This window comes from Herpailurus yagouaroundi, unplaced genomic scaffold (assembly GCF_014898765.1).
Source record: "Herpailurus yagouaroundi ecotype Mexico unplaced genomic scaffold, PumYag 159, whole genome shotgun sequence".
Classification (NCBI taxonomy): domain Eukaryota; kingdom Metazoa; phylum Chordata; class Mammalia; order Carnivora; family Felidae; genus Herpailurus; species Herpailurus yagouaroundi.
In genome coordinates this window covers 28,425,268-28,449,511 of record NW_024412400.1, presented here as the reverse complement: position 1 = coordinate 28,449,511, position 24,244 = coordinate 28,425,268, and the positions used below count along the sequence as shown (strand labels likewise).

General features: G+C 43.7%; 2 non-coding genes across 2 annotated transcripts; both read left to right on the top strand.

The window, feature by feature from the left end:
• The first annotated feature begins 4,251 nt into the window (after positions 1 to 4,251).
• TRNAC-GCA (transfer RNA cysteine (anticodon GCA)) lies at positions 4,252 to 4,323 on the top strand. Its single transcript has one exon. It is a non-coding gene; the product is annotated as a tRNA-Cys (tRNA).
• A 2,776-nt stretch (positions 4,324 to 7,099) lies between these two features.
• On the top strand, positions 7,100 to 7,171 carry TRNAC-GCA (transfer RNA cysteine (anticodon GCA)). Its single transcript has one exon. It is a non-coding gene; the product is annotated as a tRNA-Cys (tRNA).
• Positions 7,172 to 24,244: the final 17,073 nt, after the last annotated feature.

The window sequence follows — 24,244 nt, the reverse complement described above, 5'->3', positions numbered from 1 at the left end:
CATACACAATACAATATTGTCAACTGTTGGCCCTATATTGTACTGTAGATCTCCAGAACTCACTCATCTGGCTTCAGTGAATTGTATCCTCTGATCGGCATTTCCTCATTTCCCCCTTCACCCGGATCCTGGTAACCATATTCTGTCTACACTGTAGTTCTATGAGAGAAATAATTTGGCTATTGGAGATTCCTCATGAAAGTGGAATCAGGCATTATTTGTCATTCTGTATCTGGCTTATTTCACCTAGCATCAAGTCCTCCAGACCTATTCATCTTGTCACAAATTGCAGGATTTCTTTCTTTTTCAAGGCGGAATAATATTCAATTGTATATTTATACCACATTTCCTTTATCCATTCATCTGTTGAGGGACATTTGGGTTGCTTCCACCTCTTGGCTATTGTCAATAATACTGCAGTGAACACAGGCGTGCATATATCTCTTTGATACCCTTCTGTGAATTTTTTCAAAACACATACCAGAAAGTGGGATTGCTGAATCATAGGATAGTTCTTTTTTTTTTTTTTTTAATTTTTTTTTCAACGTTTATTTATTTTGGGGACAGAGAGAGACAGAGCATGAACAGGGGAGGAGCAGAGAGAGAGGGAGACACAGAATCGGAAACAGGCTCCAGGCTCTGAGCCATCAGCCCAGAGCCTGATGCGGGGCTCAAACTCACGGACCGCGAGATCGTGACCTGGCTGAAGTTCGACGCTTAACCGACTGCGCCACCCAGGCGCCCCAGTTCTTTTTTTTTTTTAAGTTTTTTTTTAATGTTTATTTATTTTTGATAGAGAGAGAGAGAGAGAGAGAGAGAGAGAGAGAGAGCAAGGGAGGGGCAGAGAGAGAGAGGGAGACACAGAATTTGAAGCAGGTTCCAGGCTCTGAGCTGTCAGCACAGAGCCCAATGTGGGGCTTGAACTCACAAACCATGAGATCATGACCTGAGCCAAAGTTGGATGTTTAACCGACTGAGCCACCAAGGTGTCCCAGGGTATTTCTGTTTTTAATTTTTTGAGGAACCACCATACTGCTTTCCATAGTTGGCTGCATCATTTTACATTCCCGCTAACCGTGTATGAAGGTTCTAATTTCTCTTCCATCTCATTAACACTTGTTATTTTCTGTTCTTTTGATAGCAGCCATTCTAAGGGGTGTGAGGTGATAGCTCATTGTGGTTGATATGCATTTCTCTTTTGATTAGTGATGTTGAACATGTTTTCAGAGAGCATAGATATTTATAAGAAAACATATCTTGTGTGGAATAAAATGAGGAAGAATTAGGGTAGTAAGGCTGATAGTAAATCTTGTGGCCACAGTAATATATTCCTTCTTTTTAATCACTTTTTGCTACCATGTTTTGGCCATGCTTGTACTTTTTATCTAGTCCCCCACTGGAGCTAAATTTGGAATTTGTGAGTCATACATTGTTGGGATTGGAAAAATTTAAGGAGATCTTCTAATCGCAACATCCCCATTTTACACCTGAGGATTAAAAAGTGAAAAAGAATTTGATTAGAAGGAAGGTAAGGGGGAAATTATTAATATAAGGGGAAAAAGCCTTCTGATTACTGAAGCTTAAATTCTAATTCATACCCATTATGAAATAGTCCTGTGGGATCTGGAAATATTAGGAAGACTCAGTCCATAACTCTGTGGTTGAGCATATTTTGAATAATTGCCACAGTTTTCCAGAGGTTTCTGCAGATGTTTTGTGCTGTCATCCCCTTCTCCTCTGTGGCCCTGATGTAAATCTTTGAGTGATGGGCTTTGGAGCTCAGGTTAGATTATTTGGCTTGTATACCTTACAGTTAAAACACATACTAACTTTTACTTATATTTCCACAATGAGAGCCAGTTCATGTGTGTGATATCATGATGGTGAAGGGAAGAGAAGTTAGGAATACAACAGCAGGTCAGTTCAACCATCATTCCTGATCCCCAGCTTGTAGGTAGGGCAAGTGGTGCTGTTTTGTGCACCTGCGACAGTTTTGTTTGATAGCACTAATGAAGTAATCAATAAGAGAGTAATCAGAAGTAGCTCAACCCATCAGCTCCAAAAGTAGTTTTTCTCTTCTCTTCTCGTCTCGTCTCGTCTCGTCTCGTCTCGTCTCGTCTCGTCTCGTCTCGTCTCGTCTCGTCTCGTCTCGTCTCGTCTCTTCCCTTCCCTTCCCTTCCCTCCCCTCCCCTCCCCTCTCCTCCCCTCCCCTCCCCTTCCCTCCCCTCCTCTCCTCTCCTCCTCTCTAAATCATATACTTACCCCATCCTTCTTTCTCACGAGAATACCTTACTTTCCCCACATGAGCAGGACACTTTTCTAAAAATCTTTTTTTTTAATGTTAAATTTTATTTTTGAGACAGAGAAACAGAGCATGAGTGGGGGAGGGGCAGAGAGAGAGGGAGACACAGAATCCAAAGCAGGCCCCAGGCTCTGAGCTGTCAGCACAGAGCCCGACACGGGGCTCTATCTCACAAACCATGAGATCATGACCTGAGTCAAAGTAGGACACTCAAATGACTGAGTCACCCAGGCACCCTAGGACGCTCTTCTGACTACTCCATTCCAAATCTGCGCTCCCTGAAACAATTATGAGTCTCCAACTAAAGGCCTTTGTACTTTTTCAGTTTCCAGTTGACAATAAGTCTGATATTTATCCCACAAACATTGACAATAAGTCTGACATTTATTCCACAAACATTCATTGAGCACCTATATCATTCCTGGCAGTGAGGAGTCTCCAAGGAGCTGGTAGTAGGGAGGACCCTTGGTTCTGATCCTGCTTTGGGATGTCTGTGACTTTATTTTTTTTTTTTTAAATTTTTTTTCAACGTTTTTTTAATTTATTTTTGGGACAGAGAGAGACAGAGCATGAACGGGGGAGGGGCAGAGAGAGAGGGAGACACAGAATCGGAAACAGGCTCCAGGCTCTGAGCCGTCAGCCCAGAGCCCGACGCGGGGCTCGAACTCACGGACCGCGAGATCGTGACCTGGCTGAAGTCGGACGCTTAACCGACTGCGCCACCCAGGCGCCCCTGGGATGTCTGTGACTTTAAACAAGGGTCTTTGGCTTCCCTCCATCTGTGTTTCTTAGTCTGCAAAAGAAGTGGTTGGAATAAATGATCTCCAAATCCCTTCCAATGCTGGTTCTTAGATATGGAGCACACACTACCTCTGTTGCTGCTAAAATCTCAACTCCCACTGATGTTCCGGATGGGGAAAGAACAATGAGCAGAGCATGCATTGTGACTCTTTTCTTAGTTCTCAATTCCAGCTTGCCACAGAGGAGAAAAAGAATGAAATGGAGTCTCTCCCTCTCCTGGGCTCCCAACCAGCCACAACCCCGACACACAATGACCAACCCACCCAAATTTAGGATCTTTTGAAAAGAACTGAAAAATGTATGTAGTCTGGGAAATCAGTGGAAGAGAGACTTCTCAATATGTTTAAGCATTCAAGATTTTCAAAAGAAGCACCTGAACCATTTATTAGGGTGAGAGGTACCTTTATATAAAGCCATGAAATATAGGTGGCTCTAATTGTGGTTGTGTTTGCAAGTTGAAAAGAAATTTTGGTGATAGATAGGACCAGGATACATAATTTACTTCATTGATTAAAAGGCTCTTGCTTGGAACCTTGTTTTTCTTCATTAAATGACCTTTTGGGGTTGACAGTTTTCCAAGTTTCAGGCAAGTTATGTTACATAAGAATGTAACTCAGGGGCCATCTGTTTTTGTGGGATTAAAACCATCTTACAGTTATGGCTTGGAAAAGCTATCTCACACAAATAATTATTTACACATATTTTTTCCCAGAATCAATTTAATGAAACAAATATCTATTGAGTATCAGTTCTGAGCTCAGTTCTGTGAAGTCATTAAGAGGAATGAGAATCGCAGTTGCTAGGAGCTCTGGCTATAAAGGAAGTGTGACAGGAATCCAGTCATCGACACTATACTGATGTTGCCATTTGTGGAAAACCTGATGATTTTTACCTAGAACTGAGATTCTGTTTATGTGAGTCTCATAGAGTGGACAGAGAGGTTGTGCGTATTGGGAAGCCTAAGAAGAGGCTCAGGGAGCTTAGTTCTCAGGAATCCTGTCTTTTTTCATAATAAACTTCTAAGACTTATAATGCCCAGACTGCTTCCAGGCAGCATTCTCTCTAATTATAGCTCCCCTGAGTCACTGGAGGTTTCAGAACCAGTAAGTTGAGAGAGAGATAGACTATAAAAACAAGCTCATTTCACTGGGGGTATAGCTCAGGGGTAGAGCATTTGACTGCAGATCAAGAGGTCCCTGGTTCAAATCCAGGTGCCCCCTGTACAGTCTAGTTTTTGCTTCAGAAGAGTCTGGATCGACTTTAGCTTTATTATTTTCCATAGCTCATGGTTGAATAAATAACTAATGTCCTTTGTGTATAGGCCAGGCATCAGTCTAAATTATTTACATTAATTATCTCCTTCATTTCTCTCCAAAATTTTACGAGATGCATGCCATCAGTATCCTCATTTGACATGAGGAGACAGACTTGGAGATGCTCAGTAATTGGCTAACGGTCAAAAAAGTCTACAAAGAGAAGGCCTAAGGTTTGAACTCAGAGCACACAGCCTCAATGAGTCTATCATACTACTCATACTGTTCTAGTGTTAAAAGTTGTGTGACAGATTTCCACTTAGTAATGCTCCCGAGGTGCTAGGACTGTCCATCCAGGTTTAGAACTTTTGGCTGCAGGCTCAACCCAGCAGCTTAGCGACTGTGCCCACCCTGTGCAGTGACCTGGGGAAAGTCAGGGAATAGTCTTCCCCAAACACCACTAGGGCTGAGCATGAACTGGCCTGAAGGTGAGGGAGCTGCACTCTTTTCCTGCTCTAAAGCCTGAGGAGTTTCTATTTCCTTTCTGCCCCCAATTCATTTTCTGCAGCTCAGCTCTCCCACCTTGGGTGCCTTCATTCAGGATCCAGAGTGGACCAGACCCCTGCCCACAGCCCAGGCAATGCTGTGTCTTTAGAGGAGCCTGAACAACATATTAGAGTGCCTTCTGTGGGCCAGAGCGGTGCAGAGTGTGAACCCAGAGGTGACTGAGACACAGCCCCTGGCCTCAGTGTGCTCTCATCCAGGGAGCAGGCCTGCAAAGTACAAAATCGGAGCAATTTGAGCTGCATGTCATTGTGCCAGCCTCAGTGCATAGGAGACAGTGACTCCTTCTGTGTGGAGGAGGGAAGGTTAAAGGAGGCTTTTGGAGTTGCTGATGGCAAATCACAGTTTCAAAGATAAATAATATCTCACAGGACAGAGGGTGGAGTGGAGGTAGGGGGGTGCGGGGTGGTGGCCGAGGTCCAGGTAGACCAGGCTGCCTGGGCAGAGGCTGGGGCCAGATGGATGCAGGTAGAGGCAGCAGGAGCATAAGAGGTGACATGGGCATGTCAGAAGATGAAGTTGAAAAGGCAGTTGGGGATCCAAACTTGGAGCCTTTCAGGAAGGCATTTAAAGGGGGCATGACCTGGATAGACTCCATTGAATTTTTAAATTTTAATTAAAAAATTTTAGAAATGTTTATTTTTGAGAGAGCAAGCACGAGTGGGGGGAGGGGCAGAGTGAGAGAGAGGGGGGACAGAGAATCTCAAGCAGGCTCCCCCACCATCAGCACAGAACCCGATGTGGGGCTCGAACCCATGAACCATGAGATCATGACCTGAGCCGAAGCTCAACCGATTGAGCCACCCAGGTGCCCCTAGACTCCATTGTAAAACAGGCTGCTTGGGGAGCAGCAGGGGGATGGCTATAAGGGGTGGAGGCCGGGAGGCCATTTAGGAGGTGGTGGCACTGCTGGTGTGGGGGTTGGGATGAACCTAAGTGAAGTCAGAGCCACGATCAGCAATACCCAGAGATTACCTGGAATTGGAGAAGAGCCGGTGAGAGAAGCACCACCGTTGTAAGCGTTTCGACCAAATGACTGAGTGCACAGTGGTGTCACCAACCAAGATGGGGGGGGAGACTGATCAGATGGTTCAGGAGGCAGGCCGGGCGCTGAGCCCCAAAAGTACACTGGAATCCTGGCCGCAGCAACTCCTGGCTGTGTGACTACTCTGTGCTTCAGTTTCCCTACCTGCAAAATCAATATGCTAATGATAATGTCTTTTTTATGGCGTTTTCATAATGATTCTCCGGGAAGTTATGGGTGCAAGCTTTAGTCCCGTGTGTGGCACGTAGCAAGTGTCCAGTAATTATACACTGTCGTTATTACAACAAAGCAGAATAGGAGGAGATGCAGGCTTGGGCAGGAAGGTGAAAGGTTTGTTTGGGGCACCCTGGGTGTGAACTCTGAGGTTCCTGGAAAGCCTCAGAGTGGAGTGACTGGGAATGGGTATCTGGGACCCGTGAGAGCCTGTGAGCGGAACCTCTGGCTGCCTTTGCTCGGCAGCTTCAAGGAGGCAACAGGCCTCCTCAGGGAGGATTGGTTGCAATGACAGAGTTTTCCTTGACCTTTCTGCTCAGTGTCAGAGGTACACAAGATTAAAAATCCTCAGACTGGAACCAAAGAGAAGAGGAATCAGAGGTGCTCAAAGGTGAATTTTGGACTTTGGAATACCTAGTTGTTGTTGTTTGACTGTAAAATAAGACAGTTCATCCTGGATGAGGTCCCCTTTAAAAATTTGATGAAAGCGTACACAATATACGATGCACGTACATACACAACATTTGCCTACAATATCGGAGTTACATCTGAACCTTTGAAGTTTGTGGATACCCAGTTAAGACTCCCTCCCTGTCCAATACTTGTTGGTGACCCATAAAACTTAAAACGTTCATTGATGTGGGGGTGGGGGGAGAAACATTCACAATGTGCCCAGAGATTTTTAGGCAGTTGGTAGTGTGTTTTAAAAACTGGAGAATTATATGGAGAATTATACTCAGCTTGAGGTGCTGGGAAGAGAATGAGTATATATGCTCTGGGAAAAGCAGGCGCTGGTGTGGCTGGAAGGGAATTGAAGATGAATTTAAGTCCAGGAAGAATCTGAGCCATAAAAGGTATTTATGAAGTATGATGTAACTCATAAAAGTGAAATAAGTATTTATGTGCAGCTTGCTACCATCAGGGGGTATAGCTCAGTGGTAGAGCATTTGACTGCAGATCAAGAGGTCCCTGGTTCAAATCCAGGTGCCCCCTCTGTGTTCTTTTGCTCTTCTTGGCAGCTTCATTAAAATACTGGGTGTAGAGTGAGGAAAGCAAGGTGCCTAGGGCTCAAAATTTAAGGATGTGCTCACTCTCACATAAGTACCTTGGCTTGTTAATTCCCTCGCAGTAAAGCTGTGTGCATATAAATTCACATAAACACAGCCATACGTCCAGAGGCATATACACACATCCCACACACCAGATGTCCCCCGACCACATGCACACATCCTGACCCACACACCATCACACAGACCCACCAACAGACAAACATACATACACATATGCATACCTGCATCTTCTCATGTGGACCTTTGTTTTTTCCTTTCTGTGTATTCGATCTTATTCACCAGACCCTTTCTAACCTCCTTTCTTCAAACTTTTAACCTTTTAATAGTTATGATTTACAGAAGAGTTGTGAAGATACTATAGAAATGTCCCATATACCCTTCACTCAGCTTCCCCTAGTGTTAACATCTTGCATAACCATGCCACATTTATCAAAACTGTGAAATAAACATGGGTGCAACACTATTAGCCAAACCATAGACATCATTCAGATGTCACCAATTTTTCTGTTACTGTCTTTTTTCCTGTGGCAGGATTCAGTCCAGGATGCCATGCTGCCTGGAGTCATAATGCCTCCTTAGTTTCCTTCTCTGACAGTTACTCAGTTTTTCCTTGAGTTGTTGTTTGTTTGTTTTGTAATCTTAACACTTTTGAAAAGTCCTGGTCAGATATTTTGTAGAATGCCCCTCACTTTGGGTTTGTGTAATGTTTTCTCATGATTAGGCCAAAGTTGTAGATTTGGGGGAAAAATATCACAAAGGTCATGGTCATAGGCCCTTATCCTCCCGTCTTACTAGGGGTGGAAGAAAAGCACTGCAAACATTTAGGAGTCTGCTACATTGTAAAATGTTAAGAGTACAAGCTCTGAAGCTTGTGAGGATATACCTTCTGAAGTGACATACCACACAGAAGGAAGCATATCACATGGTGGGTCTCTTTGGATTTTGGTGTTCATGTATTTGGATGTGCTTCTCTGGTATGTTTACTAGGTTTAAACAATAGCCCATAAGATTGTCTGTTGTTTTGTGGATGCTGGAACAAGAAAAAAAGTCTGCACTCAGTCCAGGCCATGGGGAAACCTATTCCTTCATGGGGATATTGTGACTTAGTACCGGAAGTATAAATGGCAACTCTAGCTTTGTTAATTAACCTTTTTTGCTTGTTTCAATAGCACATTGAATTTACCTCTTTTTAATGTTATTGCATGGCATATTGTAATTGTTTATAGGTCTGTGTATTAGTCAGACTAACTTTGGCAATAGTGTGGTGTCAGCCCTGAAATCTCAAGAACTTAATACAACAAAGATTTGTATCTTATTGATGCAAATCAACTATGTCCATCTAGCACAATGGGGCCTCCAGAGTCATTGCTGCAGGGGTAGAGAGAGTTGGAGGAGTCACCTAAGTTCCCAGCTGCCTTAGCCCTGGAGTGACACGCCTCACTTCAGCTCACAGTTCATTGGACAGACCCAGTCTTATGTCCCCAGTGTCATTGCAGTGGAGGCTGGGAAAGAAGAAAGCATTTGGATAGTTAGTGAGTCCTAACTTTCACTGCCATAACTGATCTTACCTACTCAATTCTTTTTGATTCTTCTTGTTATCACCAACAACTGGTAAGTACCTTGCCCATGGTAAGGGCTCACAAGGTATTTGATGAATAACAACTTTTGGCTAATTGAGTGAATGAATAAATGAATGATACAAGATAAACAAGGTATATTCTTAAGTTATTTGGAAACTGATTCTATTATAAGGCAAGAATTATACCTCTCACATTTAAGAAAAAACAAGTTGGGGCACCTGGGTGGCTCAGTAGGTTAAGCATCTGACTTTGGCTCAGGTCATGATCTCACAGTCCATGAGTTTGAGCCCTGCGTCGGGCTCTCTGCTGGCAGCTCAGAGCCTGGAGCCTGCTTCCAATTCTGTGTCTCCCTTTCTCTCTTCCCCTCCCCTGCTCATGCTCTGTCTCTCTGTCTCAAAAATAAATAAAAGTATTAAAAAAAAACCCCAACTTATTGCTGCCTTATAAACAATGCTTAAAAGATTCAAACTTTTGTTGAAGAAGACAACTTTGTGTATGTCCATCAAGTAAAACATAGAATACTACCTTTTTTATTTGTTTTTTTGCTGATTTATTTTACTTTGGAAAATAAATGTCTGCTCCTCTACCTCCCTTTCTAAAATTGTCCACATGAACTTTACCCATTATAAAATCAAAATACATTTACTGTATAAAACTTTAAACATATATCAAAGTTTATAGGAGGGAATAAATTGGGTTGCATCTCTACCACTATCTTTTGTTAACTGTTGTCTGTTAAATGTGATGGGACATGTGTGTGTATGTTTTATGTATGTACACATAAACATAACCAAAACGTATCAGGCATGTCTTAGGCAACATCTCAGATCCTCTTGTTCCTCACTGTTCCTGAGACCCTTGGCCAGCTTCTCTACCCTGGCAGCCATTGCAGTGGCAAGTGTGCACTGACTTTATCAATGATGGATGCCTCTGGCTTCCTACTCTTGGCTTCCCTCTTGCTTTTGAGTTATGAGAGGCCATGAGACCCGCTTGGTGCCTCCACCTACAGAACCTGGAAATGTTGAGGAGTTAATGCAGCATGAGGAAAACCTTTCACCAACAAGATACAGAAGTTGAGGGCTAAGTCTTCTTCTCCCTTCCTTGGGACAGAGTGTCCTGGGATGCTGTAGCTCATATACCCTCTGGAAGACAGCTTTATGGGATCAAGCAATCAATTGCACTTGTTAACAAATGATGACCAGCTTGGAAACGCACCTTTGCACTGACCTAACCTTTCTCTGCCTCGCTCCCCCTTTTACCTCCCTCCTCCCTGGGGGTCGCGCTTTGTGAAAAACTAATAGCAGGTAAGCTTTTGCCTCTAGCTCTAGGTTCTGGGGTATCGAGATAATGCAGGCAGTCAGGATGGTCTGCCAGTTTTCCCTTCACCCTTTACCACAAGGCGATAGAAATGAATTGTATCCAGGCTTTCATTAAACAAGATACCATCTCTGCCTGATTCCAGCTGCCAACATCTGCATCTCTTCCCCTGAGTTCGTTTGTTCTTTCTTTCTTTCTTGGCAGCCAGAGTCCATTCTACATCTGTTTGAGGCAAGCTGGAAGTGCCAGAGAATTAATGGCCCCTGGGAGCACCTTCAAATAACAGCTGGCAGAGGTTGCTGTTTAAATAACCCAGATTCCTTACCCCTCCCGTGGGATAGCTCAGCCATGATGCCATCCACCTCGGCTCCAGAGTTCTCAATGGCACTAAGCTGGGCTGCCCACAGCGTTAACTTGTATGACAAAACAACCTTTGTTGGCTGCTTCCCTTTTCCTGTCTCACTTCCCCTCTCCTCTACCAGTGTATCCTGTAGTCACCTCCCAAATATGCTATTTGAATTAGAATTCCTGAATTTTGCTGCCATGAGAGCCCAAATCAGGACATCAGCCTAAGACATAACTTAAAAAAAACTCTTATAAACTGATCTTTTTCATTTAATAATATATCCTATATGTGATGTTCAATATTCCAAAACTTATCTAAAATATAAGAGTGTAAATGCTGCTTGGTATTTATTGTATGGATTATATAAATGATGTGTTGGGCATTTCAGTTTCCAACTTTCCTATCCAACTGTAATTAACCCAGTGCCAAACAGAGTTGGACAGGCTTTGTCTCCTGGGGTGAGAGTCGTAAATAAATGAGCTACAGATCAGTCATTTGTGCACATGATAAGAAGGAAATAGTCAACACAGAGATTTCCGCTGACTTCTATTTGGTGGTTTTTGAAGGTTGCCCTATAGCAGGAGTTCTTAGGAAAATATCAAAAACATCTCAATTATGTTCTACTTTGAAAGGAAATGAATTGCATCCAAGCTTTCATTAAGCAAGGTATCATCTCTGTCTCGTTTCTCTTTGAAAAATAATGACAGCAAAAGCTCATTCTGTGGTACTTTGCTGCCTGATGGGTTTTGTTTCACTTTGTGGAAATTTGGGCTTCCTGCTTCCAAAGGGGTATACCTCTCTCACCGTTAGACAGTTAGGAGGACTTCTAAAGTTTTATTCCAGTCCCTTGAATGATTTGGGGCCAGTTAACCAACCTCTGTAAGTTCTGGGTTCTTTTCATTTTGTACATTGGAGTTAATAATAGTATTCCTCTTGCTAAGTTTGATGTCAGAGTGGTATAATGTTAATGAATCCATAGTGACTGCTCAGTAAATGATAGCAATTACTTTACAGTGGGTTCATTTTCAGTGGTGAAAGGAGCAGCACAGAGCAGAGGGTGGGACTTAAGAAATATCAAGGAGGGGCGCCTGGGTGGCTTGGTCTGTTGAACGTCAGACTTCACCTCCGGTTATGGTCTCCTGGTTCGTGGGTTCAAGCCCTGCATCAGGCTCTGTGCTGACAGCTTGGAGCCTAGAGTCTGCTTCAGATTCTGTGTCTCCCTGTCTCTCTACCCCTCCTCTGCTCACATCCTGTCTCTTTCTCTCAAAAATAAAATAAACATTAAAAAAATTAAAAAAAAAAAAAAGGAATATCAAGGGGACATAGGGTTGGGACATACAGATACCTAATTAGATTCAGGGAACATGAATGTCTCTCTGCTCGAAGATATCTCCTCCCCACGTTCTTTCTGCTGCAGCTCAGATTTGGACCCGAAGCTGTGCATAATTCCAGCCCTTCTGCCTAGTGTAGCCATTCTCCAAGGAGAGCAGCAGCACCTTGGGAACTAGTTAGAAATGCAGATTATCAGGTTCCTCCTTTGACATTAGAATCAGAATCTCTGGGAGTGGGGCCTGGTAATTTATGTTTTAGAAAGCTACTCTTGCACATTAAAGTTTAAAACCACTAGTCTCATTTAAGGCTTTAACCTGGCTTGCCCAGCACCTCCTCCCATGGCCAGCTCAGGGGCTTCTGCTTGATTCAGCTTCCTCCTCTTCCAGCTTTCACCCTGAGATGTTACTGTGTGTGCTGTCTCAATTATATACTCCTTTTCAGCTCTGAGTTTAATCTCTCATCTTTTGCATTATACTAGGACCTTAGATCTGCCATTGGGTGTGATTTCTACCCCTCCCTTCATCCCTGTGTCTGGCAGCTCCAGACAACTTATCCTGGTGCAGTTTAGCCCCTGGGACCTCATTCTACCTGGAGCTTAATCAGGAAGCTGATATTTCCACCAGGTTTTGCCCCTGCAGGAGGATCAGCCCTTACTAGCCCAATGTTCAGTTTCAGTGCTGCCCCAGGCTCCAAGAGAGAGTAAGGCATGCTTTTTAAGATCTAGTCCCTGAAGTCATAAACCATCATTTCTGTCACATTTTATTTGTTAGAAACAAATCACTATGAGTAGTTCACATTCAAGGGGAGGGGAACCCGGCTTTACTTTCTGATGGGAGGAGTCTCAAAAATTTGGGGGCATATTTTATAACCACAGAGTCCATCTTTGGGGAAAGCTCCCTTCCACATACCACTCAATTCTTTTTTTTTTTTTTTAATTTTTTTAACGTTTATTTATTTATTTTTTTTTTTTAAATTTTTTTTTTCAACGTTTTTTATTTATTTTTGGGACAGAGAGAAACAGAGCATGAACGGGGGAGGGGCAGAGAGAGAGGGAGACACAGCATCGGAAACAGGCTCCAGGCTCCGAGCCATCAGCCCAGAGCCCGACGCGGGGCTCGAACTCACGGACTGCGAGATCGTGACCTGGCTGAAGTCGGACGCTTAACCGACTGCGCCACCCAGGCGCCCCACGTTTATTTATTTTTGAGAGAGAGAGAGAGAGAGTGCGAGCGGGAGAGGAACAGAGAGAGAGAGAGGGAGACACAGAAACTGAAGCAGGCTCCAGGCTCTGAGCTGTCAGCACACAGCCCAAGGTGGGGCTCGAACTCACAAGCTGTGAGATCATGAGCTGAGCAGATGTTGGTTGCTTAACCAACTGAGCCACCCAGGCGCCCCTTCACATACCACTCAATTCTTAAGATGATCTGCTCTGTTGGCCTGTTCTGGCAGAGTCTAGATGCTCGCCTTTGTCTTTGGCCAAGTGTCCTAACTAGCCACTAGACAGAGAGCCCTTTCTATGTATTTCTGATACTCAATCCAGGTTGATGTCACTATCCAAGGGGTCTTATCTCTTTATAATGACAAGTTTCAGTCATTTATTGAACACTTACCTTGTGATTGCTAACTGATGTATTGGGTATGCCCTAATTGCCTGTGTCTAACTTGGTGAGTTATTAACTTGAGCTAAGTTCCAACTTTTTGTATGTTAACCAGGCACAGAGCTACCGTATAAATATATGCAGTTAGAAGAGAATGCAAAACTGCTCATCTGAGAGGGCGAGTTGCGGCTGAAATCTGGCTCACACTCCACTAGCTGAGTTAATTTGGACTCTGTGTGCCTAGAGGAAAGGGAGCTTGTTTCCAATGTGCACGGACAGATGTGCCATTGATTTGCTCAGCATGAAGCCCTCAGGGCTAATTTTCACATCTGTGCTTGTGAGCTAGCAGTGGTCCTGGTTGGATGTCTTTTTCTTGTACACAACAGAAACCAACTCAGACTGGTTTTAGCAAAACAAGAATTTTTATTTATTTATTTATTTATTTATTTATTTATTTATTTATTTTTCAATGTTTATTTATTTTTGGGACAGAGAGAGACAGAGCATGAACGGGGGAGGGGCAGAGAGAGAGGGAGACACAGAATCGGAAACAGGCTCCAGGCTCTGAGCCATCAGCCCAGAGCCTGACGCGGGGCTCGAACTCCCGGACCGCGAGATCGTGACCTGGCTGAAGTCGGACGCTCAACCGACTGTGCCACCCAGGCGCCCCGCAAAACAAGAATTTAAATGGAAAATATCTAGCTTTCATATTTGGCTTCAGGCATGGCTGGATCCACGTTCCTGGATCATGTTACCAGAAGTCTGTTTCTCTCTTTTTCTTGGGTCTGCCTTTTTCTGTGTTCACATTATTCTCAGAATGATTCTCCAAGTGGTGTCCAGTTGACCAGATGTACTTCCTTCTGGCTTAGCCACCCCAGGACGAAAGGAAGTTTTCTAGTGTTTCCAGTCCTGTGATTAAGTCTCATTGGCCTGTTTCTGCACCATTCATGTGGCAATGGCCACGGAGTTCTCTGATTTTGTTGCAGGATTCTTTACCTCAATACCCAGGATTTGTTGTCTCACTGCTTCAAAGAATAAAGAGGTGGACACAATAAAATGAGCAGCAGGCAAAAGTTTATTAGAGTATATAAGATCAGAAAGAAAGAACAGTATGAAAGCTCTCTTCACAGAGAGGGGGCTTTTGAAAGTGAATGCTGGGGACAATAGGTAAGGGACTTTGTTTTATAAAGTCCGGTCACGCCCCCACCCTTCCTTTCCCCCTTGATCCTTCTTAGGTCCTACCCTTATTGGCTGGACAACTTAGGTCCTGGGTTGTTGACTTCTGATTGGCTCGATTCCCTTGTGTGAGGAGTCAGACCATGGTCATACTGTCCCTCACATAACACAAGTTTTATGGTTTACTTATTTTAGTTAGGTATTTTGATTGCCAAATTCCTGAGAGGAACCTGAGGGAGAGTAGATAGTGTCTGTCACATTCTTAAGAGGAACTTTATGCTTGAGGGGGTTAGTTTCTGGTCAGATACTCCCAGCATTGTTTTAAAATATGCGTTTTTCCCCACCCAGGGACCTCAGGTCCTCATTTTTCCCTTGCTGCCTATTTTATCTTACCTTTCCCTATCCCTTTTCCTATCATAATTTGACTGTTTCTAGAGTTGGGGAGTTGGTTCTTCCCCATCCAAACCACACGAAGGTTGAGAGCGGACGGTTATCTATTTAAAAAAAAATGGATGCTTTTACCAGAAAAAAAGGGGGAATTAGATCTTGGATAGACTAAAAACAATACATAGTTATTACATCTATTCGTTGGATTCACACTTGGGTATGGCCAGTCAGAATCAAATTATAGAAAGGGAACTGAGGAGATGATAAAGAAAGACTGTGGGTCTTACCCATATTCCCATGGCAGCCACAGGTGACCCTCAGGTAACCTACAGGTTCTCTTCTCGGGGAATTGAAAAGCTCATCCCATAGCTCAGTTTGGCCTCTCAGTATCAGCAGCATAACCAGGATCTCTTATGTAGCCTCTGGATTTTACCTCATGCCATTTTGTTTTCCATCTAGCTCTTGCTCAGAGCTCCTTGTAGTACACGGCAGCCTGGGTTTGAACAAAACGCATGGCATGCTTTGGATGTATCCATCCTTGATGTCACTGGCTTTTCCCTTCTCATTCTCATGCTGCCTTGCTTCTGAGTCTTGTTCTGAGGGGCAGGAGCTGATATGCATGGGCACAGACTCTTCTGAAGGGATCCCTAACAGGATTCTTCTCATTCACAGGAGGTAGGTTGACCCCTGAGAAAGATCGGTTGAATCCAGGGATTTGATCGCAAGGCAGGATGCAGTCACTTGAGGAATTTATCCTGTTTCTGGCTACGTGCTATTTGGTGGCCCATTCTCGGCCAGGGTCCTAAGCCAATCCTTCGGTTGCATTTCTTGCTCTACAGTGATTGGTTAGGAAATGGAGTCACAACCCAAGCACAGCGAGTGCTTCTCGAAGGGACTGTTTCTGATTCTTTTAGGAAAGGGCTCCTTTTTTTTTCTGTTTACTTCTTGCAGGCCTTGAACCTGAAAGTATGCAAAAGATGGAGCTTTTTCGCCAACTAAAAACCATAAGGAGTAATAAACTCTGAGGACAGAGCTGCTAGTACAGAGGAAGTGGAAGCTGAGAAATGGAGAGAAAAAGGCCAGGACCTGGTAAGGTAGTTTTAGCTCCTGGAGCAAGGGATGCCTGACTTGCTAGACAACTCCTGGGGTTTTCAGTCATGAGATTCAGAAACTTCACTGCCAGTCTTGTTTTCTGTCACCTGCTAACAAAAGATTCCTCAGGAATGCATCCTGACACCAGGACGCTCCAGTGATTGGAGGTCCAGTGAGCCCTGCGTGTCCTTCATACCCAAAGCTGGGTTTCTCACATACTTAACCTTAACTCCAGAATCCCAGTTAGTCCTCCCCACCCTGCTGAGACTGTTTCTCTCCTTGTAAATATATGGTAATAAGTCATGCCATCCACCACCTATGGGGGTTGAAGACTAATTAGAACTCTTGTGAAATCTTTTGTTTTTACAAAATGTCAGCAGAAGAGTTCTATGCATTATCTTTTCCTCTTGAGTCTCCTGCCCTTTTGTGTTTTGTTCTGGTTTTTAAAACTTCTCTTCTGCAAAATAAAACTTGTCTTTTCTTTTTAAATATGACCAATTTTCTAGATTCACTTCTTAGGTGTAACAGACTAGACTAAAAATATCCCTGTCTGTGGTAGGGGGGTGAGATTCAGGACCATACTGGCTCTCTCCTTTCTGTTCTCTCACTTTTCTTCCTGGATCTTCTTAAATTCTTGAATTTTGGGTTTCCAGTACTGGAAAGAAATGCAGTTAATTCAGAAAATGCCAAGACAAGGGAGCTGTTAATTTGACTTTGTTTTGAATCTAGGTTTATCCCCAACTGGCATCATTTTGAGAAAATGTTCCATGGATTTCTGTGAGTGAAGTGGTTGTACTATGGAGGAAATTAACCATACGATAAAGACACCAGGAAGGAAAAAAGGGGGGGAAATGTATTGGAAAGGAAGGGGAGAAATAGAGGATGAGCAGTAAAGAGAGGACAGTGACAGGGATTGAGATAGAAAATACACTTGGACCAACTTTTGATGGTCACATTTTGGTTAGATAATGCAATACTGGTAGAGTTGCCAGACTTAGCAAATAAAAATCCAGGACGCTCAGTTGAATTTGAATTTTAGATAAATAATAAGTAAATTTTTAGTATGAATATGGCGATTTTTCTTTTCTTTTTTAATGTTTACTTATTTTTGGGAGACAGAGAGAGACAGCCTGAGCAGGAGAGGGCAGAGAGAGAGGGAGACCCAGAATCTGAAGCAGGCTTCAGGCTCTGAGCTGTCAGCACAGAGCCTGACGCAGGGCTCCAACCCACAGACTATGAGATCATGACCTGAGCTGAAGTCAGACGCTCGACCGGCTGAGCCACCCAGGCGCCCCTGGGGATTTTTCTTTTCTAGGGTCGATGGGTTTTCTTGCTAGCATTCTGGAACCTATGAGTGAAACTGACTCCTGCTCGTATCTTGAGATCAAAACCATGGAGTCGTTGCCTATAAGTTCCTGCAGCTTCTAGCCTCTTCCCTGTTTCAGCACATGCCTTTAGCGGGCTGAAATGTTCACATATTCTTTCTATCTGAGTCCTGGGAAATTCTCAAATACATGCAAAAGTGGAGAGAATTACAATGAACTTCCATTACTCTGAAGAGCCATTGACTTGTTGCCAGTCTTGTTTCATCTACACTGCTTCACCCCCTTTATTTTGCAGTAGTATTAAAAAAATTTTTTTAACATTTATTTATTTTTGAGAGACAGAGACAGAGCACGAGCAAGGGAGGGGCAGAGAGAGAGACACACACAGAATCTGAAGCAGGCTCCAGGCTCTGAACTGTCAGCACAGAAGCTGATGTGGAGCTTGAACCCACGAACTGTGAGATCATGCCCTGAGCCGAAGTCAGATGCTTAACCAACTGAGCCGCCCAGGTGCCCCTTATTTTGTAGTAGTATTTTAAAGAAAGTCCTAAACTTCATGTCACCCTTAGATATGTTTCTTTTTAAATTTTATATTCCCTTTCCTGTCCTTAACTGTGTATCTGATCTGTTTAATATTGCCAAGATTCCATTTTTCACCTTTGTTTCCCTTCATGTAAAATAGTAAATACAAAATACTGGCTCTCTTCCTTCATGAGATAATATTGCTTCATTTTCCTCCTCAGAGCATCCCTATAGTTCAAGAATTTCCCTCACTCTGGTGGCCTATTCAGGCCTCAGGGATCTGGTCTGCTTTGTGCTGTGGGGTCCATGGACCATGATGGGTGGGAGGTAGGGTGGGGGTGAGGGTTATCACTTTTTGGCTTTCTCTCAAACTTCCTTCCTGTGACAAGTACTGATCTTTTCTCTCTTTATTGCTAACTTTATGCACCATGCAAGTCTATACTTTTTTAGGGCAAGTATTAGATCCTCTGATTTAACATTTTAAATATTCCCAGGAGTAGATTTGAAGATGCTGAGAGGAGCATGGCTGAGGACTGAGGATGTCACACTTCAGTGTGCACGGGGTCCCCTGGAGGGCTTGTTAAAAACACAGACGCAGAGCCCACCCCCTGAATCTCTGGTTCTGTAGGTCTAGGGTGGGGACTGAGAATTTGCCATTTCTGTGTGTTCCAGGGGATGAGTTACTGGTAGTCCTGGGAGCACACCCTCAGAACCACTGGGTTAGTAAAAACTTTCTGGTTACTCAACCCTGAAGAAAAAACCTTGGGCAGGTTACTTAACCTCTCAGATTTAGTCTCCTCATCTGTGATCAACAAACGGTCATTCGTTCTCCCTTTCCGGTGATGACTTGGTTGCTTTTAAGAGTGTCAATGGAGAAGAGGAGACAAAACTGAAAAAGAACAAAGGCCTTTATTCGGGGTCTCAGAATTACCCTTTGGGGAGCACAGATCCTGGAGTAACCAGAAACATGTGCTACTTCCGTGGGGAAATCAAGGGGTTTTTATGAAAAGAAGGAAAGGGTAATTCCATAATTTAGATAAAGAAGAGAAGGGAAAAAAACCCTGCAAATCTGGTGCTGACCAGTTGAGCTGCTTTTGGTTGGTATCTTATTGATTACTGATGAGGGAGCTTGGGGCAAGCTGAGGGCAAAACACAGGCTGGCGGCCCCCCCCCCCCCCCCCCCAGCCAAGGTGGAATATGTGTGATATTCCTTGGACACTCCTGGCTATCCAAGAAAAAAGGAAAAAGGTTTAAGTGCTTGGCCATGATTATGTGGGAAACTAAGGCAAATGGAAAATTAAATTCTCTTACTGCCTACAGCCCATTGACAAGTCCTTGAGACCAGCAGAGTGACCTCCCTCTAGGAGCTCATCTGCCTCGATGATGACACTTTGCTAGGGGCAAAAGAGAACCTTAGCTTAACATTATCCCAACCTTGAGGATCTTGTAAGTGTATTTCCTTTATCTCAACTGCCCCAAGATAAATGCTTGCAATCATACTTCAAGCTTATAGCCTCGCAATATATCTCTGAAGGGTCTCATGACTAAGGTTTTATTAAATGGTAATAATGAGTGGCATTTCCCTAGCAACAGTTAGCCCCTCAAGCAACAGCTGGAAACCTTGCTTCCAAAATACCTTAGAGACTTAACTCTATCCCTGACCCCTAACTCTATCCCTGCCCTATCCTCTATCCCAACCTGAGGGTATATAATGAGTTACCCGTCACAACCCCAGTGCAGCTTTTCCTGCCCACGGGTCCTGTCCCCGTGCTTTTTTTTTTTTTTTTTTTTAAATTTTTTTTTTTCAACGTTTATTTATTTTGGGGACACAGAGAGAGACAGAGCATGAACGGGGGAGGGGCAGAGAGAGAGGGAGACACAGAATCGGAAACAGGCTCCAGGCTCCGAGCCATCAGCCCAGAGCCGGACGTGGGGCTCGAACTCACGGACCGCGAGATCATGACCTGGCTGAAGTCGGACGCTTAACCGACTGCGCCACCCAGGCGCCCCATGTCCCCGTGCTTTAATAACATCACCCTTTTGCACCAACGATGTCTTCAAGAATTCTTTCTTGGTCGTAGGCTCTGGACCACCCCACCATCACCCCAAAACTTCATCAATTGAAGCACCAATTATATTGGTGCTATCAAACAAAACTGTCTCTGGTATGTGCTAGTTAACTTTACTGCCCTCATAGGATCCAAACTAGCCAGTTGCTATGTTGAAATTTTATGGCTTGTAAACCAATTGCCACTTCTGGCCCAGTTCAGGAGTTCATTAGTTGGGAAGGAAAACAAAGCTTCCAATGGAGACTCTTATGTCCAGAAATGTTTGACAACTTCACTAAAGCAAAAGCACACCTTTCCTCTGTGCTGTTTTGTCTGTGGCTAATTGGAAGCAGTTTTGACTGTATTCATTTCTTAGAATCCAGTTGCATCGGTAGTATGGAGTTTTGGGTTAACTAAAGCGATGTTGAACTCAAGGGGCTGTACTCCAGGTCCTGGGTAGAGGGACTGGCGAGGAGACAGCTATAGGCCATTCATTCACCCACTGTGTATTGAGTACCTACTATGTGCCAGGCACTATTGTGGCTGGTAGAGATACAGTTAGACAGGATCGTTGTCCTTGGGGAATTTGCATTCTAGTAGGATGAGAAGGAAGGGAACATTCCTGGTTGGGGCCCTGATAAAATAGGAAAACTACAGTGAAGGGCCAGTTCAATAATAATTTGTATTATTAGGAGTCCAAAGTCAGCTTCACTGGGCTCAAAGCATGTGCTGGAAGGGCCATGCTCTCTCTGAAGGTTATAGGGGAGAATCTGTCTCTTATCCTTTCTGGCTTCTAGAGCTGCATCCCTGGATTCCTGGTTCCTTCTTCCATCTTCAGATGTCTTTTCCACCCCCTCACCTCACCTCCTGTCGCATAGCGTGGGGCAGTGAAGAATGTAGAGGCAGGGGGGAAGATGATCCAGGAAGGATGGGAACAATGTCTGAGAACTGTGATGACCATGGCCGCGGGTGCTCCATGAAGCCATGTTGTCAAGCAGCAGTGAAGACGAATGTGGATTGGAAGGTCTCCATGTACCATGTACCACATGCTTTACAGGCCTTCCTCCTCTAATTCTCACACTTTACTCTTTTTAAAAATTTTTTATTTTTATTTTTTTGAGAGAGCGAGCGAGCAGAGGAGGGACCGAGAGAGAGAGAGAGATAGAGAGAGAGAGAGAGAGAGAGGGAGAGAGAGAATCTCAAGCAGGCTCTGCACTGTCAGTGCAGAGTCCAATGTGAGGCTTGAACTCACAAACCATGAGATCATGGCCTGAGCTGAAATTAAGAGTCAGATGCTTAAACCAGCTGAGCCACCCAGGTGCCCCTCTCACAATTACCTTTGAGGGAGGTGCTTTTGACACGTGAAACAAACAAACAAACAAACAAAAACTAATGCTCAAAATTGACTTGCCCAGAGTCACTCCTAAAGTGGTAACACCTGGGGCACAAGGCAGGCAGCCTTCCTCCAGAGCAGAGCCCTGAGGAAAGCCTTCCTACTCAGTCTGTAGACCAACAGCATTGGAATCCCTAGGAGCTTGGTAAAACTGCGGACTCCCGGGCTCTGGGCTCTGTGCTAGACCTGCTGAAACAGAATCTGCATTTTCACAAGAGCCCCTGAGATTCCAATGCATGTATGTGTTAGAGAATCTCTACCACCAAGCATTCCACTGGAAATGCGGGGAAACTACATTTTCAGCAGCTGTGGGAGCTGGTGGAGATAACCTTTCTCTATGGTGTTTGCTTTAACAATATTAGGGAGCCCAGTTATTCTGATATGTCTTCATTTGGGTAAGCAAATAACCACAATTAAAAAACAAAACAAAACAAAACAAAACCTCTCTGAGTTCATGTCTCCAGTCCTAAGGAAGGACACCACAGTGCCCTCTAAATAGCAGTTACTTGTCTCCTTGGCACTAAAATATTTGCTGACTCAGGTATTCATCATCTCTGTGTGCTGCAGGGTCCAGGGTGATAAATTATGGAAGAGAGTTATTAAATTACAACACTGTCTCTTACATCAGATGCTGGTGTTAGGCATATTTTGGGCCCCACAATCATCACACAGCAAGTAGAGAATCGTGATTATGGTCCTTATAAAAGATGCCTATTCATGGAAGTTTGTTTTTACCCTAGGTCTTTGTTAGGCTGGTATTCTATTTCTACGCTTTAGAGTGTGTGGTTTTGGCTGAATCAAGGAATAGAATAAATAAAAATAGAATCAGGCTAGTAGACCAGTGTTTTTCATGGGCCATTTGCTTTAGAATTGCTTGGTGCTAGTTAAACACATAGATCTTTCGGCCCCACCTGGAAAATTAGAGTGTTTAAGGGTGAGATCTAGAAATTTTAATTTTTAACTGGCTGACCTTGCAAGTCTTACAGAAATGAATCTTTGAGAATTACCATTGTACACATCAGACCTAACTCTGTGATCATGTGGATGACAAATCAGAAAAAGAGAGCAGTATAATGACTTGCCTAAAATTTCAGTAACATTTCCAATTTTCTTTTATATACATATAAAAGAAAAAAAAGTCTTGTATAGATAGTTGGTTTTTTCGGAGAGCCTTTTGGATCTGTCAGCATCTAATAAAGGTAGTGCTAGCCGATTGTGTGGCTGAACGTGAGATAGGCAAGTAACTGCAAAAGAAACAGTAACGAAATGTAAAAATTATCTCATGTGATAGATACTAAGTGACCATTTGTTACCAGGCACGCCAAATCCATAGGGTTTTACTCGAATTTAAAGAGTTAAGGCAACTGGCGGAGTTCCTTGAACGAGCTGACATAATGCCACAAGTTGCCAGGAGAGGGCAGCAGAGAGCCGCCGAATGGCCCATAGAGGCCCCCTGAAGCAAGGTTATCAATTAGGAGGATGTTAGAACAGCAGCCCAAAGCTGGCTTTCCCAGGAGAGTCTGCTAAGGACACATTTAACTTGGACAGGTTAAAGCCTAGCCCTAAAAGAAGAGATCTGGGTCTGAAGCAGAGACAGTTACCTCTTATGAAAAAAGGCGATGCCCAGGCTGGTGGGTAGAAGAGAAAGATGAAGTCAGAAAGGCAAGCTGAGTGAGTCAGGAGCAGGCGTAAGTGGTGGGTATGTCACAGCGGGATGGTAGGCTCATCAGGACGCCAGGGAGCACCAGCTTCTGAGGCAGTGACCCTGGTTTATAGCATTTTAGGGGCCACTGCCCTGGTAAGTAAGATCAGGAAACAGTGGGGCTCCTGATGAAGAACATTTCATAACCAGATGATTAAAAACCCTGGAACTTAATCCTTTATTTGACAAGTGCTTTGGTAGTGAGATCTTCAAATTCTTTCTGGAAAATGCCACAGTGTTAAAAAAAAAACCTTAAGGAATAGAAGACAGTGCGTGATTAAATACTGCAATTATGGTACAATCAATACTCACTCAAGAAGTTTCACTGAAGGGGGAGATCAATGAAGGTTTGGGTGGCCAAGGAAGGTTTTTTTTTTTTTTTTTAAGGAAGTGAGAAATGATCTAAGCCTTAACTGGCAAGTATGAGTTAGAAAGGCAAGGAGGACACTCAGTGAGTCAAGGGAGAAAATTTCCATCTGTTTGCTTGGTGCTAGTTAACTACATAGATCTTTGGGCACCACCTGGAAAATTAGAGTGTTTAAGGGTGGTTTAAGGGTTAAGCCTGTGAAGAGACTGTCTGCCTGGATCAAGGGAGCCTAGAATGTACAGTGGGCTAGGACATAAAGACAGTTGCTTGACGTTTGTACAACTTTGTTTTGTTTGATGGTTTCCAATACATTTTGAAGGAGGAGCGTCCAGCTTCTTAAGCAATAGAGTGTATCATTCACTTAGAGGAAATGATACAAAGTGATCATTTCCTTTGATACATGCCTGATGCCGCGTGCACCTGACACAGGTAGCTCACAATGAGAGAATTGCTACGGGGGTGATGCTGCCTGATTCCTCCCTGTTGCGGCACCATAATCTCGACCCTGCAAAAAGGTAGGATCTACTCGGTGCATGTCTGGATATTGCACCCAGAATTTTATGAAGATGGTACAAAGTTTTATTGAGAATTCCTGAAATCATATTCTGTTCTGAGAACCAGGTACAGTTAACTTACATGCTTACACAAAAAAGGACCCAAGAGATCCATTTTCCACCCACTAACGAGCTGGTGATTATTCCTTACAGTCATGGCCTAGAGAGTAATTATGATGTATTTGGGTATACTTTGTTAGTATATCCCATCTGTTCTGGGACGTTAGCTTCATGCTTGTTATTACTGATCATTGATG